Source organism: Synchiropus splendidus, chromosome 4 (genome assembly GCF_027744825.2).
Source record: "Synchiropus splendidus isolate RoL2022-P1 chromosome 4, RoL_Sspl_1.0, whole genome shotgun sequence".
NCBI classification, from domain to species: Eukaryota; Metazoa; Chordata; class Actinopteri; order Syngnathiformes; family Callionymidae; genus Synchiropus; species Synchiropus splendidus.
In genome coordinates this window covers 7,189,194-7,208,366 of record NC_071337.1, presented here as the reverse complement: position 1 = coordinate 7,208,366, position 19,173 = coordinate 7,189,194, and the positions used below count along the sequence as shown (strand labels likewise).

The 19,173-nt window shown below is 43.8% G+C and overlaps 1 pseudogene; it reads right to left on the bottom strand.

The window, feature by feature from the left end:
* Positions 1-1,309: 1,309 nt before the first annotated feature.
* LOC128756802 (uncharacterized) lies at positions 1,310-17,700 on the bottom strand (annotated as a pseudogene).
* Positions 17,701-19,173: the final 1,473 nt, after the last annotated feature.

Below are 19,173 nucleotides of genomic sequence, written 5' to 3'. Positions count from 1 at the left end.
GAATTTGTGTCACGTACTTTATGTCATCAAATGCTGTCATGCTCTTTATAAACCTTCATAAAACTTTCTTTTTTTTAATATAAAAATAAGTATGGGTCATGTTTATTCAATACGGTGAGCTCCTCTCTCTGCTATTCTCTGCTTCTTTAATGTTGCGTGCCCCACACTCACAGAGGCGAGAGACCCATTCATTCGGTATCATCTATAGGCCGACTCAGGAGGACGTGGTGTTCTGCTTGTACTTTAAAAACGTGACAAGAATGAGATATCAGCTGTGTGTAACTTATAGACATTGTGAACAGTACCTTAGAAACACCACTGTCAAGAACCGAATCCAGCGATTTGAGCACACATTCTCGACTTGGTGGATGAAGACCAAAATGCCAACACAACACTGAAGTCTGCGGGATGTACGTGTGGTAAAGTCACTCTTTTATAGATTCAAATGCCATTAAATGCCATTCTTATACGCTCCTCAGCCTTCTGTTTTATGTCTACAGTTAGTGTAACCCAGCGATTTAACATTGCATGCCTGGAAACTAAATGAGGAAAACAAGCACTCTGCTCTGAGAAATCTGAAGCACTTAGAGACACTCTCCACGTCTCTGCCACTGACCTGCTCAGGTGTAAAGGGTGGACAGCTCTGTGAGGCATGACAGCGGAAAGAGATTCGAGTCCGTGTTGTTTACACCGAGGTCAGCATTTTACACTCTCGTCTGAGATGGAATGCTCCAAGATCACAGGTTTCCAGCGGAGGGAAGACGGAACAAGTGGACGAGAGAAGGAGCAGCAAATAAAGGGCTGGGACATGTCACCCGATTTGAGATGGAGCTCTTTTGAACAGCAGTTTCAGTGGATCACCTTTTATTTCATGGACATTTGTGCTGGACTTCAACCTTGTTAATAAAACCATGTAATTACAACTGCCAGTCTGATGTTGTGCAGCGTCCCTCATGTGGAGAACCAGGAATAAATAACAATTTGTAACTCAAAAGTTGCACAATTTGTTTTAATCCTGTCAAAAACATAAAAAAGGAAATCACTGGCCCACTGTGGTGGATCCAGTGGGGAAAAAAAGTTGTTCATAAAACGGTTAATAGAAGCATTGAGGGGATCTGTGTCACGCAGAAATCTGAAAATATATCTCCGCTAATTCAAGGTGACTGAATCTATTTGCATTTAGTTCTGTCAAACCTGATTCTGTCTGTGATCCAGTTTTGAGAGCACAATGTACTGGCCTTCGGAAGTTGCCACCACAAATCAAAACTACTTGGTTTCCCGTCAACACACTGCAACTCCAACACACTTTCTAGACATCAGAAAACTGAGTTCGATCACACAGGGTCACAGAAGAGCCAGACCAGCTCCAAAGTACAAATCCTGTGTACAGTGTTTGTGTGAAGGTGGTGAAGAAGGTGTGGAGGTGGACCAGAGCGTCAGAGGAGACTCTGTAGAAGGACACAGATCCAGCAGGACAGTCCACAAACACTCCCACTCTCTCAGAGGCAGAGCTGGACTGGATTTTTCTGAATTTTCCATCGTGACGGACATGATAACCTTCATCAGAACAGACCAGACTCCAGGACTGGTCATCGTCACCAAACCAACATTCATCCTCTCCTCTATTTCTTCTGTAGGTCACCGAGATATGAATTTCGCCACTCCACTCCACCTCCCAGTAACAGCGACCAGTCAGAACATTTGTACACATCAGCTGAGGACACTTGTTGAACCTGTCTGGATGTTCTGGATAGTTCTGATCTTCTGTTACAATGTCCACCGTCCTGTTGTTGTTAGACAGAAGGAGGCGCTGGTGTGCTGTGTTTGGGTCCAGTGTGAGAGGACAGAAATCTAGTGGAGAGAAAAAGACATTGTTGGTGGTAGTTGAAGAAGTCGCCTCCTGGTGGTTGAGAGTGGCTCAACACCAAGAAAAGTTTGGAGGCATGCAAGATCTTGCCAGATAAAATTGTGGCAATGTTTTTCTTCACATCTTTCACGTTGATGTGGTTGACTTTTTGCCTTTGAGGCATCGTTCTTTCATGATGTCAAAACCATCTGAAAAGTTGAAAACTTGTTATTGTGCAATGAAAGCAGACTCACACTTGTGCAGACCAGGTCTTAACCTTTGCTCTCCTCCATGGTCCAGCCTGGAGGAAGAAACAACGATTTGTGGTCAGTGGGACACAGAAACGGATTTTCTGTTTCAGTAAAGTTTTGACTCAAGGCAACCGGACTAGTAAATAGCACTTTTATTTTTTTATCCAGAAGGCTTTGAAAGTTTTGGTTGGAGTTTAGGCTTCCATCTCAGCAGCCTCCTTCATGCTTCCTCTGGGGTCCAGCAATGTTCAGTCTGAAGCTATTTTGAGCTCTGCTCCTCTCTCCATACCTGAGAGTCTGCAGCCTCCAGTCCGGACTCTCCAGTCCAGCAGACAGCTGCTCCAGTCCTGGTCCTCCTGGATGATTGTAGCTCAGGTCCAGCTCTCTCAGATGGGAGGGGTTGGAGCTCAGAGCTGAGGCCAGAGAAGCACAGCCTTCCTCTGAGATCATACACCCTGACAGACTGGAATCAAGGAAACATCCTTCAGTGTTTCAGGACAAGAGTCCAGATGTGGAGCAGGACTGAAGAGAGGGCTGACCTGAGAGTCTCCAGGTGACAGTGTGGACTCTCCAGTCCAGCACACAGAAGCTTCACTCCTGAATCCTGCAGGTCGTTGTCACTCAGGTCCAGATGTGTCACGCTAGAGGACGGAGAGCTGAGGACTGAGGACAGAGGTGGACAACTTCTTTCTGTCAGTCCACAACGTCTGAGCCTGTGTGAAATTAGATGAAGATAAAATCAAATATCTAATGTGACCATTTGTGATTCACTTCTGTAGAGATGTTTCAGGTTTGATCCACCTACAGAACTTTATTTGAAGAGCCGATCACGGGGAGAAGTCTGAGAAAAGCCTTCTCTGAAGCAGAGTATTTGTTCAAGTCAAACACGTCCAGCTGTTCAGTGGACAGTAAGATGAAGGACAGTGCAGACCACTCAGCAGGAGACAGGTGATCTGTAGAGAGACGTCCTGATCTCAGTTGCTTTTGGACCTCCTCCACCAAAGAACTGTCCTTCAGCTCATTTAGACAGTGGAACACGTTAATGGTTCTCTCTGGAGACATGTCTTCATTTATCTTCTTCTTGATGAGCTCAGCTGTGATCGTGTTGTTCTGTGACTCACTCTCTGTCTGTCGCAACAAACCTCTCAGAAGAAACTGGTTGGTCTGCAGTGAAAGACCCAGGAGGAAGCGAAGGAGTAAGTCCATATGTCCATTTGGACTCCTTAGGGTCTGCAACACAGCAGTCTGGTAGAACTCTTGTAGACCAAGTTTGACCTCAGACTGTGTGGGTTCCTGAGGGCACAACAAGTTGACTCCAGAGTTGATGAAGGTCAGGTGGACGTGAAGAGCAGCCATAAACTCCTGAACACTCAGATGGACGAAGCAGAAGACCTTGTCCTGGTACAGTCCTGTCTCCTCTCTGAAGTTCTGTGTGAAGACTCCTGAGTAAACTGAGGCAGCAGTGATATCGATGTCACATTCAGTCAGGTCTGATTCATAGAAGATCAAGTTTCCTTTCTGCAGCTGCTCAAAAGCCAGTTTTCCCAGAGACTCGATCATCTTCCTGCTCTCAGGAGTCCAGTGATGGTCTGTCTCAGATCCGCCATCAAACTTCACCTTCTTCACTTTGGTCTGAACCACCAGGAAGTGGATGTACATCTCAGTCAGGGTCTTGGGCAGATCTCTGGTCTCTCTGCTCTTCAACATGTCCTCCAGAACTGTGGCAGTGATCCAGCAGAAGATGGGGATGTGACACATGATGTAGAGGCTTCGTGAGCTCCTGATGTGAGAGAGGATGGTGGTCTGCTCCTCATCTCTGAACCTCTTCTTGAAGTACTCTTCCTTCTGGAGGTCAGTGAACCCTCTGACCTCTGTCACCATGTCCACACACTCAGGAGGGATCTGATAGGCTGCTGCAGGTCGTGTGGTCACCCAGAGGTGAGCTGAGGGAAGCAGATTCCCTCTGATGAGGTTTGTCAGCAGGACATCTACTGAGGTGGACTCTGTAGCTTCTGTCAGGACCCGATTATTGATGAAGTCCAGAGGGAGTCTACACTCATCCAGACCATCAAAGATGAACAGGACCTGGACTCCTTCAAAGCTGCTGAGTCTGAATTCTTTGGTTTCAGGAAAGAAGAGATGAACAAGTTCCATCAAACTCAACTTCTTCTCTTTCAGTGTGTTCAGCTCTCTGAAGGTGAAAGGAAAAATGAAGTCGAAGTTCTGGTGAGCTTTGTCTTCAGCCCAGTCCAGAGTCAGCTTCTGTGTCAGGAGGGTCTTCCCAATGCCAGCCACGCCCTTCGTCAGCAGGCATCTGATTGGTCGATCTCTGTCAGATGAGCTTCTGAAGAGGTCCTCTTGTCTGATGGTGGTTTCTGGTCTGAAAACTTTCCTGGCTGCAGTTTCAATCAGTCGGACCTCGTGCTCCTGGTTGACATGGTCTGTGCCCCCCTCAGTGATGTAGAGCTCTGTGTAGATCTGATTCAGTGGTACAGTGTTTCCAGCTTTTGCAACTCCTTCAGACACACTGTGGAACTTCATCTGCAGTCTTTTCTTCATCCGTGGTCCACACTCTGCAACACAACTTTCTGAATGAAGAAAGAAGTCAAATCAGTCAGAAGATTCTACAAGTTGAAGCTGATGAACTTTCAGTGGTGTAGGTGTGTCAGTCAGCTTCTTGATCAGGGTGTTTGAGTGTTCTTACTGCTCCATAGGCGTTCAGCCAGGTCCTCCTCCTCCATGATCCGCAGGAGATGAACTGTGATCTTCAGAAATTCTTCTCTGATGCTCACCCACTGCTTCTCTTCTTCAGTCTCAGGGGGTTCAGGATCATCTGGGGTTAAAACCCTCCAGACTCTGTCCAGCTCCTTCTGCATGTACCTGGAGAGCTGCTGCACCAATAACTGGAAAAAGTCATAGAGAATAAATATGGGAGATAATCTGCAGATTCCCCAGACCAGAAACTGTGAACTTCAATTCAATTGAAATGAGACTGAACAGAAGGAAGCTCTCAGATGAGAAGCTTAACTTTTTTTTAAGTGTGCATACCTGCCGTTTTGAGTGCAGATGTGATTGATGTTCATGACCATCACAAAGCTCTGACCACTGATGGTCCACGCTGAGAACAGATGACATCTAACAGTCAACAAGCTCACGTGTTGTAGCTTCTGAACATCAGTGTGTACGCCTTGTCACTGGAAGGTTCCTCCCAGACCTCCAGACACACAGCCATCTCAAGAAGAGCATAAACCTGGTGAAGTAGTATCTCACCTCTCCTCTGAAGAATCCTGTCCAGCTTTGAAGTCAATAATACAGGTCATGGACCTGTCACTCTTCAGAGCATCACACTGGAGTCCAGACTCTTCTGGTTCCTCCTGGTGGCTCCAGATGAAAACACAACTCCCATTTACTCTGAAATTGCTCTCCATCCTGTTATTTCCCTGGCTGACCATGAGCTGTCTTCACTCTGTGACTGTCACATGCTACTAAAACTGTGAATGCGACGTTCTAGGTTAGAGCCTTTATCACCCCCTGCTGGTGTGGTGAGTCACTGCATTGTTGAATGGACAGAAGTGATGTGACGTGTGCAGGTGTGGACATGGACACATTCATGGGCTAGAGGAGACACGTCTCTGTTTTCTTGAGAGTCTCATAATTTGTACACACTGACCTCGGACTTGAAGACTCTCGTCGCCCACTGAAGTCAAAATATTTTTCCATCGAACTTGGGGACACACAGCTGGGGCCAGATGCAGATCTGTATCTAGGTCTATGTCCAGCAGGTTCTGGCTGCAGCTTCGATCTTGAACGCAGAAGCATCATTGAGGATTTAGAATAGAACAAATTGGAGGACATTCTTGGAGCTCCTCTTCTCACCTCTGAGCTCTGGTCTGGTGCTCTTGTTCATCTGAGTTCCCACTGAGAGTGCCGGCAGAGTCCGGACCTTCACACAAACAAAACAGATCATGGATGATGTTATTCTTTAAAGTAAGACAGAGAGAGCAGCAGAGCACCAAACTGACTTCATCCATGTAACTTCATCATCATACATTTCTGATCAGGACTGATAAATCCTTCTCAACCAACATGTCTTCTCTTACTCAGAGACAAACCTGTCTGTAGCCTGTCCTTGTCTGTCCCTGCACTAGACATGTGTGCCACTACTGTCACAGTACACAACAACAACAATGACATTTGAAGATGAATGCTCACCATAAGTTGGTTGCAGACAATGATCCTATGTAGACGTATCCTAGAACTTTTTTTGTCCCTAATCTGTTTTAGTAATAGCTCCATTTGAAAGCTTATGCCCAAACAAAGTGTAATGATTAGCGATGCTCCGATAGTGTGGCCGCCGATTATGACTGGCCGATATCGAAGTGATCGCTACCTGTTATTGCTGATCACAACAACTGATCCGGCACCCTGATGAAGCCCCGCTGGTAATGATGCGTCCACTCCTTTCTACTCGCTGCTCACACTGCTCTTTCAATCTCATTTAAAGTTTGAATCCAACAGCACATGCACAGGAAAATGCTGTGCAGGGAAGCACGTAAAAATGAAATACGTCATTTAAAGCACCAGCACAGGACGGAGCATCAAAAGTTTTCGGGTTCCTCAGCAGCAGGCTCTTAGCGCAGCTAATACTAAAAAAATAATTATTAATTTCACAGAGCCAGATGACCAGCCTTTCTCATGTGACGTTTACGCAGAGATGGAAATGACTCATTCCGTTGCCGTTTTGGAGTTGGGTGCAGCGTTCATTAGCCACCTGAATCTGAAACTTACGGAGTGGAAACTTTCATCAATGCACTGCTCTCAGTCCAGCTACAAGCGGCCAGCATGTAAATATTTACATATTTCACAAGCAAAGCAAAGTCTCAAGATATTCGCCAAACGCCGACATCTCACATTGAATTATACGTTTTCCAGTTGTCCTTCTAACCAAATAGTTGCTGCATTCTGCATGGTTTTTTCTATTTTTGCCACCTTGAAGAGGTATATAAAAACGTCTCTGAATTCAAATGATTTAATGTTTCATGTACACAGAAGGTCTCAATATTTTGATGACAAATTTCAGGTCAACCCATGTGATCGGTATCGCTGATCGGCAGCAAAAATCCTGATCAGATCATCCAAATCTTAGGGACTTCTGTTATTTATGATAGCTAAGTGTATTTTATGATCTGTCCACTCCATCTTTGGAGGAAGAATAAAGGCAATCTAATCCAATGAAAGTCATTGTTGTACCTTGTTGTCTGCTATATATATAATACAGAGCTTCTCAAGCGAAAATCCATGTGGAGAGGACCGACAGAACAGTTCCTGAAAGATTCTCAGAACTAGCAAAGGTTCCGGCAAAGCAAACACGACTGACATATACTGTAGAGAGCATTATAAATCTGTACCTGTTGCAAAAGGATGTACTCCTGTTTACACTTTTTTATATGTTTTATCTTGGTTTTTGTTTTATGAGACACACTTTAGGAGCTCATCTGCCCAGGAGGAGTTCAAGGTTCAATTCCATGTCATAAAACATTTTGAAATTGAATACACCCAAACTTTTGCACACGTACACACAGGCTAACCCTAACCCTAACCCTAACCCGTTCATTGACATAACCCTTTCCCCAGCCTTTGTTGGAGTCAAATGAAACCTTGAGTCCATCCACCACAACGATTTGCATAATTATTGCATAATCTGGATTGTAATGAGAATAATCTGCTGTGGTTCCAACCAAGTGCCCAAAGGTACTCCACACTCCAGCCTGTTGCGCTAGTACTTGGTCTAGGACGAATATTTGAAGGTGAAAGCAGTGAAGTGACTGACCTGTCTGCAGATTCACTCTGTCCATGACGGAGTCAAACCGCGCACTGATCCCCTGGAAACACCTGCTGCTCACCTGTCTGACTGTTTCGTGACTGTTGGCCCCGCCCACATTATATCCTCATGGCCAGCCTCCTGCTGTCAAGTCCGTTAACTTGACATGTTACACAAATGTATGAACAGGAATCAGGTTGAATAGTTTGAAATCTGGACCAAAAAAACGCTTTGTTCTCTTTTAATTCAAAACTTTTACCACTATGATTTAGCTCTATAAACAAATGCAGTAAAGTTACTGATTTACTCGAGTCAGTGATACTACTACTACGATTGGTTAGAGATGAAATCACCTCTTTGCAGATAGACGTTTTTCCAGCCGCTGAAGTCAAGCTTGAGCTCCTGAATGTTAACAGGGTATATCCCGGAGAACAAAGGTCTGAAACAACCGTTTTCAAGAACCGCAGTTGAAGAGTCTTGAAGAAAACTAACTAGTAAATCAAAGCTAAAAAAAAAAAAAACACAGCAGCGTCAGACCCAGTGATGTACACGGAAGGTCTCACACCATTTGGATTACAAATTTATGGTCAACCCATGTGATCGGTATCGGTGATCTGCGGCAAAAATTCTCAGAACATCCCTAGTGATGAACACATCTTTGAGACTTCTGTTATTGATTTTACAGTAGCTTCAAGTGTATTTTATTACACTCTATCTTTGGGGGAAGAAGATCGAGATAGAATGGAATAGAAAGATCTAATCTAATGACAGCCATTTTTGTACTCTTTTGTCCGCTATATATGTAATACAGAGCTTTTCAAGTGAAAATCCATGTGGAGAGGACCGACAGAAGAGTTCCTGAAAGGTTCTCGGAACTAAGAAAGTTTCCAACATAGCAAAAGCAACTGACACATAGTGGGCATCATGAAGCTGTTCCCGTCATAAAAGGAAGTACTCATGTTTATGAACTTTCTTCATCTGTTTTATCTTGGTTTTTGTTTTATGAGACACACTTTAGGAGCTCATCTGCCCAGGAGGAGTTCAAGGTTCAATTCCATGTCATCAAAAAAATTGTCAAATTGAATACACCCAAACTTTTGCACACACACACTGGCATGCACACATGCACACAGGTCTTTGTCTTTGTGGGGTCCGCTCAGTAATGCATTCCCCTGCTCACCAGTCTGACTTTAATAGTGACCCAGACCCAGTGATGCTGGGCGCAACTTCTTCATCCTCAACAGAAACAAAAAATATTTCTCTTGTACTCCAGATATACTTTGCTTGTGTTCTATTTGTGAGTTTGTTTGCAGAATTACTGTTGTTCTGAACACCTGCATCGCATGTCTGTCTTGGAGAATGTCTTAGCTTTTTTTTCTAAATAAAACACTGTTAAATGATTTCACTGTATTTAAGTGCAGTGAACACTTTAAGGTCAATAAAACGCCTATGATTTAATCTGTTAGGGCTCAATATTTTTGGCAGCATGACGCCTGTGAAAATCCATATATTAGCCGCGTGTATAACGTACAAGCCGCAGGGTTCAGACCATGAGAAATAAGGTGCAGCTAATAGTCCAGAATTTACATTACATTTTTTAACAAATGATGACATTGTAATAATACCGTGATAATAACCATATCCATGATCATGTTAGTCACGACAACCTGGTGAAGCTAGACTGTTTGGAGAAATGCATTCATCACATTTCAACCCAATATGATCTGTCAAAATAATTCATGGAGAAATATGTGATGCCAAAGAATATGGTGGCAAAGATGGCTTCTCTGTCAGGTAAAGTCCAAAGGAACGACAAGAGGAAATGGACAGGCTGAAAGATTCAGAGAAGAAATTAAAGGAAGAAAATAACAAAATAAACACGGATATTAAAAAAAAAAAAACTCCATCTAGAACGCAATATCGAATGCTCTTGTTGGTTAAAAAATTGCAAAAAGAGAGAGTAAAACATCAATGATCAAAATCATAATTTATTAAATGTATGTGAGGTAACAATGATGATTTTAATTCACACAAAAGATGAACGTCTCAAAAATGTCCTTCATTTAAGTCCCATTAAAGAAGGTGAAGAAGGTGCGGAGGTTGATCTGAGTGTCTGGAGACTCTGGACCACAAACACTCCGACTCTCTGAGACAGAGTGGCTGTGGATCCTTGTGAATGAACAAAACATCACCACTGATCATTGTCTCCATAAGACACTCGTCCTCTCCTGTTTCATCTATAAGTCGCAGTTATGGAAGCATATATGGCTGAAGCAGTCCTATTGCTTAATGTCTCACTCGCAGTTCTGTGCTCCATCACTGCCACATTAACAGTAAGCTGTGATCTCATTGGCTGAACCATCGTTCGAGTATAATATATTGAAAATATTGAAAGACAGAAATTCAAAGTCTGATGAGACAGCTTTGCTTCCATACACTGAGATATCAACTCCTCCTCACCACTCCACCTCCCAGTAACAGCGACCAGTCGGAACATTCGTACACGTCAGCTTCTGATATATCTTAAATCAGTCTGGATGTTCTGTCCCACAAACCACCGTCCTGTTGTTGGTGGACAGTAGGTCGCGCTGGTGTGCTGTCTTTGGGTCTAGTCAGTGAATCGAAGTCTGTGGGAGAGAAGAAGACAAGTCATGATAGTCGTTGAACCAAGGATACTCCTTCTTAAGTGTGAGCGGAACAGTGCCCCCTAGAGTTTGTGGGTGGCCCAGCACCTAGACAAGTTTGTACATCATATGACTCGACAAATTTTCTCTGATGGAATGTAGAAACCGTTGCTCATGTTGATGCTCCTAGCGCTAAAATAAATGTTGCTGAAGCTGAGAGTAAAACTAATCTAACATTAATGTCCCTCACACTCAAGTAAATTTGCTGAAGCACATGCTATTGTTGCTTATGTTATAACTAGTGATACCAACGCTGCAAAATTATTTGTTGTCCCTGATGCTAATAGTAGTATTTGGGTTGGGTTATGTTTATGTTGTAAAATGTATTGCTATTGTTGCTAAATCGAATATTAATGTTGCCTGAGCTAAAAATATTGCCAAAGTTAGTGTTAATGTTGCTCATGCTAATGTATTTAAATGTTGCAACATCTAAACTGAATGTTACTAAAGCGAAAGACAGGTGTGTTTGGATACTTCCAATACTTCCACAAAGACTTGACTCTTCTGTTGTTGCTGTTTACATGACACTGTTTTAGGGGACTTTCTCAGTCTCAGCCCTGTCTTCGGACAAAGTCTTTTTGGCTCAATAAGTCAGAGATTTTTTTTTTTTTTAATTATTATATTTTTTTCAATCTGCCACGTTTGACCGAGAAGGGTCTTCAATAGACAATGCAACCAATGGTCACCAGTGACTCATAAGACAGTGTCTTCTTGGTTGAAGAATTAGTCTGTTTCAGACAGAGGTTGTGCTTGTGCGGCCCTCAGCTGGCCGCAGTGAAGCCTTTGAAGGCTTCAAAGCTCCATCAGGGCCACATTTCAAGCTCATGGGTTACTCTCTTGGTCTCAATAGTAAAGCTGGTGCACTCAGGCAACACACTGGTGACCCCTGACATTCGTGTTGTGCCATTCTCATCATCCAATTTAAAGATCACTTACATTTGTGCATGCCAGATCTTAACCGCTGCACTCCACTGTGGTCCACCCTGGAGGAAGAAACAACGATTTGTAGTCAGTGTGACACAGAAAAAGATGTTCAACTGCCTCCTTCATGCTTCTACTAGTGTCCGGCAAAGTTCAGTCTCATGCTTTTTGGAGCTCAGACTGCTGCTCAGGCAATGAGCTCTGCTGCTCTCTCCATACCTGAGACTCTCCAGCCTCCAGTCTGGCCTCTCCAGTCCAGCAGACAGCTGCTCCAGTCCTGGTCCTCCTGGATGATTGTAGCTCAGGTCCAGCTCTCTCAGATGGGAGGGGTTGGAGCTCAGAGCTGAGGCCAGAGAAGCACAGCCTTCCTCTGAGATCATACACCCTGACAGACTGGAATCAAGGAAACATCCTTCAGTGTTTCAGGACAAGAGTCCAGATGTGGAGCAAGACTGAAGAGAGGGCTGACCTGAGAGTCTCCAGGTGACAGTGTGGATTCTCCAGTCCAGCACACAGAAGCTTCACTCCTGAATCCTGCAGGTCGTTGTCACTCAGGTCCAGATGTGTCACACTAGAGGTCGGAGAGCTGAGGACTGAGGACAGAGTTTGACAACTTCTCTCTGTCAGTTCACAACGTTTCAACCTGTGAGAAATGAGGATAAGAATCAAACATGAGTTTCATTTGTGATCAGCTCAGTAGAGATGTTCAGATTTGAGCCACCTACAGAACTTTGTTGGAAGCTCTGACCACGGGAAGCAGTCTCAGGAAAACCTCCTCTGAAGCAGAGTATTTGTTCAGGTCAAACACTTCCAGATGTTCTTCAGAAGACAGCAAGACAAAAGCCAGTGCAGACCACTGAGCGGACGACAGTTGATCCGTGGAGAGACGTCCTGATCTCAGCTGCTGTTGGACCTCCTCCACCAAAGAACCGTCCTTCAGCTCATTCAGACAATGGAACAGGTTGATGGTTCTCTCTGGAGACAAATCCTCACTGATTTTATTCTTGATAAGGGCAGCTGTGTCCTTACTGGTCCATGATTCATTTACTGTCTGGCTCAACAAACCTCTGAGGAGAGCCTTGTTGGTCTTCAGTGAAAGACCCAGGAGGAAGCGCAGAAACAAGTCCAGTTGTCCATTTGGACTCTTCAGCATCTGTTCCACAGCAGTCTGGTAGAAGTGATTTTTACGCTTTAATGGAAGAGCCAGGAATGCAAAATACTTTCGTCCTGATTCCAGCAAATTGACTCCAGAGTTGGTGAAGGTCAGATGGACATGAAGAGCAGCCAGAAACTCTTGAAGACTCAAGTGGACAAAGCAGAAGACCTTGTCCTGGTACAGTCCTGTCTCCTCTCTGAAGATCTGTGTGAAGACTCCTGAGTAGACTGAAGCAGCAGTGATATCGATGCCACACTCAGTCAGGTCTGACTCATAGCAGATCAAGTTTCCTTTCTCCAGTTGCTCAAAAGCCAGTTTTGCCAGAGACTTGATCATCTTCCTGCTCTCTGGAGTCCAAACTTTTTCTGTCCCAGTTCCTCCATCAAACTTCATCCTCTTCAGTTTGACCTGTACCACCAGGAAGTGGATGTACATCTCAGTCAGGGTCTTGGGCAGCTCTCTGGTCTCTCTGCTCTTCAACATGTCCTCCAGAACTGTGGCAGTGATCCAGCAGAAGATGGGGATGTGACACATGATGTAGAGGCTTCGTGAGCTCCTGATGTGAGAGAGGATGGTGGTCTGCTCCTCATCTCTGAACCTCTTCTTGAAGTACTCCTCCTTCTGGAGGTCAGTGAACCCTCTGACTTCTGTCACCATGTCCACACACTCAGGAGGGATCTGATAGGCTGCTGCAGGTCGTGTGGTCACCCAGAGGTGAGCTGAGGGAAGCAGATTCCCTCTGATGAGGTTTGTCAGCAGGACATCTACTGAGGTGGACTCTGTAGCATCTGTCAGGACCCGATTGTTAATGAAGTCCAGAGGGAGTCGACACTCATCCAGACCATCCAAGATGAACAGAACCTGGACTCCTTCAAAGCTGCTGAGTCCTGACTCTTTGGTTTCAGGAAAGAAGAGATGAACAAGTTCCACCAAACTCAACTTCTTCTCTTTCAGTGTGTTCAGCTCTCTGAAGGTGAAAGGAAACATGAAGTGGAAGTTCTGGTGGGCTTTGTCTTCAGCCCAGTCCAGAGTCAGCTTCTGTGTCAGGAGGGTCTTCCCAATGCCAGCCACGCCATTCGTCAGCAGGCATCTGATTGGTCGATCTCTGTCAGATGAGCTTCTGAAGAGGCCTTCTTGTCTGATGGTGGTTTCTGGTCTGAACACTTTCCTGGCTGCAGTTTCAATCTGTCGGACCTCGTGCTCCTGGTTGACCAGGTCTGTGCCCCCTTCCGTGATGTAGAGCTCTGTGAAGATCTGATTCAGAGGGACAGTGTTTCCTGCTTTAGCGACCCCTTCAGACACACTGTGGAACTTCTTCTGCAACCTCCGCTTGAGTTGAGGTCCACATTGTGCAGCACGACTTCCTGAGTAATGAAAGAAGCCAAGTCAGTCAGAAAGTTCTAGAAGTGAGGCTGGAGGATGATCTTGAGTTTCTTCTTCAGACTCGTAGATCCGAAGAGCAACTCATTCATCCTTATCATGTTGGAGGTGTCTGAATGTTCTTACTGCTCCACAGACGCTCAGCCAGATCCTCCCCCTCCGTGATCCTCAGCAGATGAACTGTGATCTTCAGAAATTCTTCTCTAATGTCTCTCCATTTCATCTCTTCCTCAGTCTCTGGAGGTTCTGGATCATTTGGGTTCAGAACCCGCCAGAGTCGTTCCAGTTCTTTCTGTGCATAGTTGAAGAACTCCATCCTCAGCAACTGAAATAGAATCATGTAGAAGAAAGTCAGAATAATGCAGGAACATCAGATCAACAGATTGATCTGGCAACAACATCAACAACAGATTGACAATGACCAGAAACATTGAACTCCAATCCAACTGAAGTGAGAGTGAACCGATGGAGACTCTTGGATAAGAACCTTCACTTTTCTATGGATGTACCTGCCATTTGATGTCCAGATGTGAGTGATGCTGCTGACCATTGAGAAGCTTTGAGCTCTGAAGAGCCACCCTGAGAAGAAGAGATGAAGGTTCTCATTGTGTATTCAGTCTAACCCACACCTCCAGACAGGACCTTAACAAGACTATGAAACTGGTATGAAACACCATCTTACCTCTCCTCTAAAGACTCCAGTCCAGTTTTGAAGTTCGTGCCACGTTCTATGGACCGGTCCCTCTTCGGAGAGTCACAGTTGAGTCCTGACTCATCTGGTTCTTCCTGTTGGCTCCTGATGAAAGCACAACTCTGATCAACTCAGAGATCGTTCTCCACCTTGTGATTTCACTAGCTGACCATTAGCTGTCTTCACACTCAGCACTTGTCCCACACTACTACTACTCTTGGAAGCATTGATCAAGGTTTGAGCCTTTATCACTTTATCATCATCACTGAGGACCTAAAATAGGAGCCAACATTCAGGTCTCCTCATCAGGAAGGCCCAGCAGAGAATGTTCTTCCTGAGGCAGCTACGAAAACTACGATGCAGTTGCTGGTGGAGTTCTACACGGCCATCATCCAGTCCATCCTCACCTCCTCTATCACTGTCTGGTACAACAGCGCCACCTCCAGGGACAAGAGCAGACTGCAGCGCATCGTACGTTCTGCTGAGAAGGTGATCGGTTGCAGCCTGCCACATCTTCTGGACCTGTAGGTCTCCAGGACCCAGAGACGTGCAGGTCGGAACAGAGCCGACCCTTCTCACCCTGGACATGGACTGTTTGTTGCTCTTCCTCTGGCAGGAGGCTACGGTCCATCCAGACCAGAACCTCCCGTCACAGGAACAGCTTCTACCCCTCAGCCGTCAGACTGTTGAATTCGTGAACACCCTTTGTTATTTTATTTTATTTTATTTTATTTTATTTTATTTCCTAGTTGGTGGGCTCCCCACTGACCATGGCAATAAATTTGATTCTGCTTCTGATTCTGATTCAGATCACCCCCTGAGTCATGACCTCATTGTTGAGTGTACAGAAGTGAAACGTGTGCTGCTGTGGACATGGACACTTCCATGGACTAAAGGGGACACATCTTTGTGTCAATGTGGGGCTCAGAGTCTCTCACTTCGTACACAGTCACCTCGGACTTGAAGACTCTGGCCATCCTTTGAAGTCGAAGAATTTTTCCATCGAACTCAGAGACACATGGCTCGGGCCAGATGCAGATCTGTTTAGGTATCTAGGACTTGAACACAGAAGCATCGGTGAGAATTCAGATGGGCGAGAGATTGGAGCTTTAAAATGGAGGACAGTATTGAAGGTCCTCGTCTCACCCCCGTGTTCTTGTTTTTCCATCTTGTTCTTGGTCTTGTCCATCAGAGTTCCAACTAAGAGTCCCAGCAGAGTCCAAACCTTCACATAAACACAATCGATCATGCTTGATGTTGCAAAGTATTGACGGTGAAATAGAGGTCAGAGTTCAAACATCCACTAAATAGGAATACCAAAGGGAACTACAGTATTACTTTTATGTGACACTACTTACAGACAAACACACCAGTCGAGCCACTGGCTCTCTCTGCTGCACCAGTCACGGTACACCAGAACAACATGTCTGACTGCTCTGAGGAGTACTTCAACAAATGATCTTGTCAGTCAGTTTACACCCCTCAGTCTTTGAATATTTCTGATGTTTTCATCTGTGTTCAGGAAATAAAAGTTTGTTCACACTGAAGGAACACTACAACAAGCGCTGGCAGTGATGCGGACACTGTACCAGTCCGCTGTTATTTTCAGTTTACCAGTCATTCTACATTCCAACCCTCACCTATGGTCAAAATAGCCGATGAGGTTTCTCCATCAGGAGACCTGAGCTTGGCCTTTGGGATAAGGTCAGGAGCAGAGACATCAGGGAGCAGCTCAAAGTCAACCCAAAGACCGAAACAACATGGCTGAAAATGACACATCTGCAGCAGACATTTCTTTCATTGCCGCACTAAAATACACACAGCAATAATACACATACAGTGTGTCTTATTCACACTTCATTGCGACGGTACCTGCTCCACGTTTTAGTACAATAAAAGTTTTCTGCCAAGTCACATTAGGGAGGGTTAGAGGCGTCCAGTCGCTGCTTCAGGTGGTACCAGATGTGTTCTATGGGGTTTAGACCTGGAGACATTGCTGGATACTCAGACTTCCTGAAGTCGAGCGGTGACCATTCTGGCACTATGTGGTGGAACAGTATCATCCATGAACTGAAATTTGGGTATGTGCTCTGGAATTGGGGGTGTGATGATGTTTTCTATGATGTCTCCAAGGTTAGAATGTGCCATGACTGAGCCATCTACAATGTGTTGCGCTGACTGGTGACGGCTGTTGCACCTACTTCACCAAAGCAAACCCTGGGAACAGTGAGACCACTATGTGAAAAACACAAAATGAAGTGTCCCGCTTCCTACTACAATTGCCTCCTTATCACAAAAACTTTGGTGTAGTCATCCTAAAATATAAAGTGGCAATACATGTGGCTTAAATGCAGGTACTTGGAAAATATTTTCTATTTTTATAATCTTTGAGCAGGCTGTACATTATTCATGAGTTCGCTGTAAAGTTTGACCACAAAAATTTAATAGAATTCCTTTTGAATTTTATTTAATTTTACACAGTTCATTGTTGAAATGTCGCCGCTAAGAAATTTTTTTATAATTTTGTTATTTATTTATTATTTGAAGATTGAATACCACCGAAAAATACCATAAAATGCACTACTACTTGATGTAATAGTTCTTTTGGTTTTCAGGTTTCAGTCTTGGTTATCTCAGTCTCTATTTCGGACAAAAGCATTTTGCTGTATAGTTACAAGTTTTCCTTCAATATGTGGTATTGGCTGACTGAAATAGGTCCCCAAAATAGTCTGTAATAAAAAGAACCGATGTAAAATAATGCATTAAGTTTGGAAAGGTGAGGCAAGTCAGCGTTGTCAGGTCAGGTTGTCAACACAAGTTATGTCACGGTCTTAACATACCGTACCCAGCCGACAGCCGTCGTACAACCAGCCGAGCCAAAATGAATATATTTTTATCATCTCAGAATGCTTCTTCATGGAATAAATAAAAATGAAAACAAAGGACAATTTTAGTTTGTTTTGGTTAGTTTTGTAAACAGGCAATGCAGTTTTAGTCAGTTTTATTTTTCATATATATATATATATATAATTTCAGTTCACAAAAATTATTTTTATATTTATTTTTTGTTAGTTTTTGGTGAACTTTAATAACCTTGGAACATACTTGGTCTTGATGACAGATTCCAATCATTCCATATCTAATAAACACTGCCACTTCCTTGCTTTCTGCAAGAGTTTGTTGTTTTTTGTTCATTGTTTTTTTGAAGAAGTTTGTGTCGCAGGCACTTTCATCACCAAACTTAATTCCACCTCTACTGTTATATCAACGCTCTTCATTATTTCTGCTCCCATTTCATCCTCCACATCATCTGTTATTCAGCTGCATGTCGATTTCACAATTTTCAAATGTTTTAAGTTTGGTTTTCAGCACTTCACGGACTAAACCCATGAGAACAAACTGCACTGTTCCCAACTCTGCGCCCTGGTGAATCCAACTGAGCTGCCTCTTGAGTGGACACTTGGTGAGCGATACATAGTTACATAGTATACGATACATAGTAGAAAGTGAAAGGAGTGAAGTGACTGACCTGTCTGCTGTTTCCTTCTTGCCATGCTTGCTTCAAGCTTGTGACTGATCCGGAATTACCTGCTGTGCATCTCTCCGACACTGTAGGCTCCGCCCACAACAGGTGGTCGTTGGCAACTTCCAGCAACACGGTAGCTAACAACCGTTCTTATTGGCCTTTGAATTATTTTCAGCAATGTTTGGATTTATATCAGTGGCAGAGAGACTTATTCTGAAGTCATACACACAAAACACACATACAAATATGCTGTAAAAAGGGAGGGTTGTGGAGTTATTTTATCAGTCAATGACCAATACACTGCCGGCATCTATGGAAAATGAGTGGATGTGATGGATAAGTCTTTTTTTCACTATTTGTGAGTGATCTATCACCAAAAAAGTAGTGGCCAGCTGCAGCACCAACACTGTCAAGCCAGTAACTTTGAAACTGTGAAGGAAGAGAATACCACATTCCAATACGTTTGTGTTTTAAATCTTCATTTCTCATGAAACCAATTATGTACAGTTACAACATTACAACATACAAAGATGAAATCATAGTGGGAAAAATGTCCTTCATTTAAGTCCTGCCCAGACACATTGGTGGATACACTGATACAATTAAATGTACGACTACACTTCAACTTCAAACAAAAATGTATATAAACTAGGGATGCACCAATCATCATATTTTTTTGGCCGATACCAATTGCCGATTTTTTTTTTTCATTAAATGCACAAACCTATAAAATATTCAATACAAAAGTAAATAATAAAATAAAAAAATATTTGTTACAAATAGCTTTTATTCCCCGTTCAATAAACATTTTTTTTTCTCAGAGCAATAGCATTGCTTTTTGTGTATGAATATAAATGGGATCTTAAAGAAAAAAAAAAACAGCATATATTTGTCATT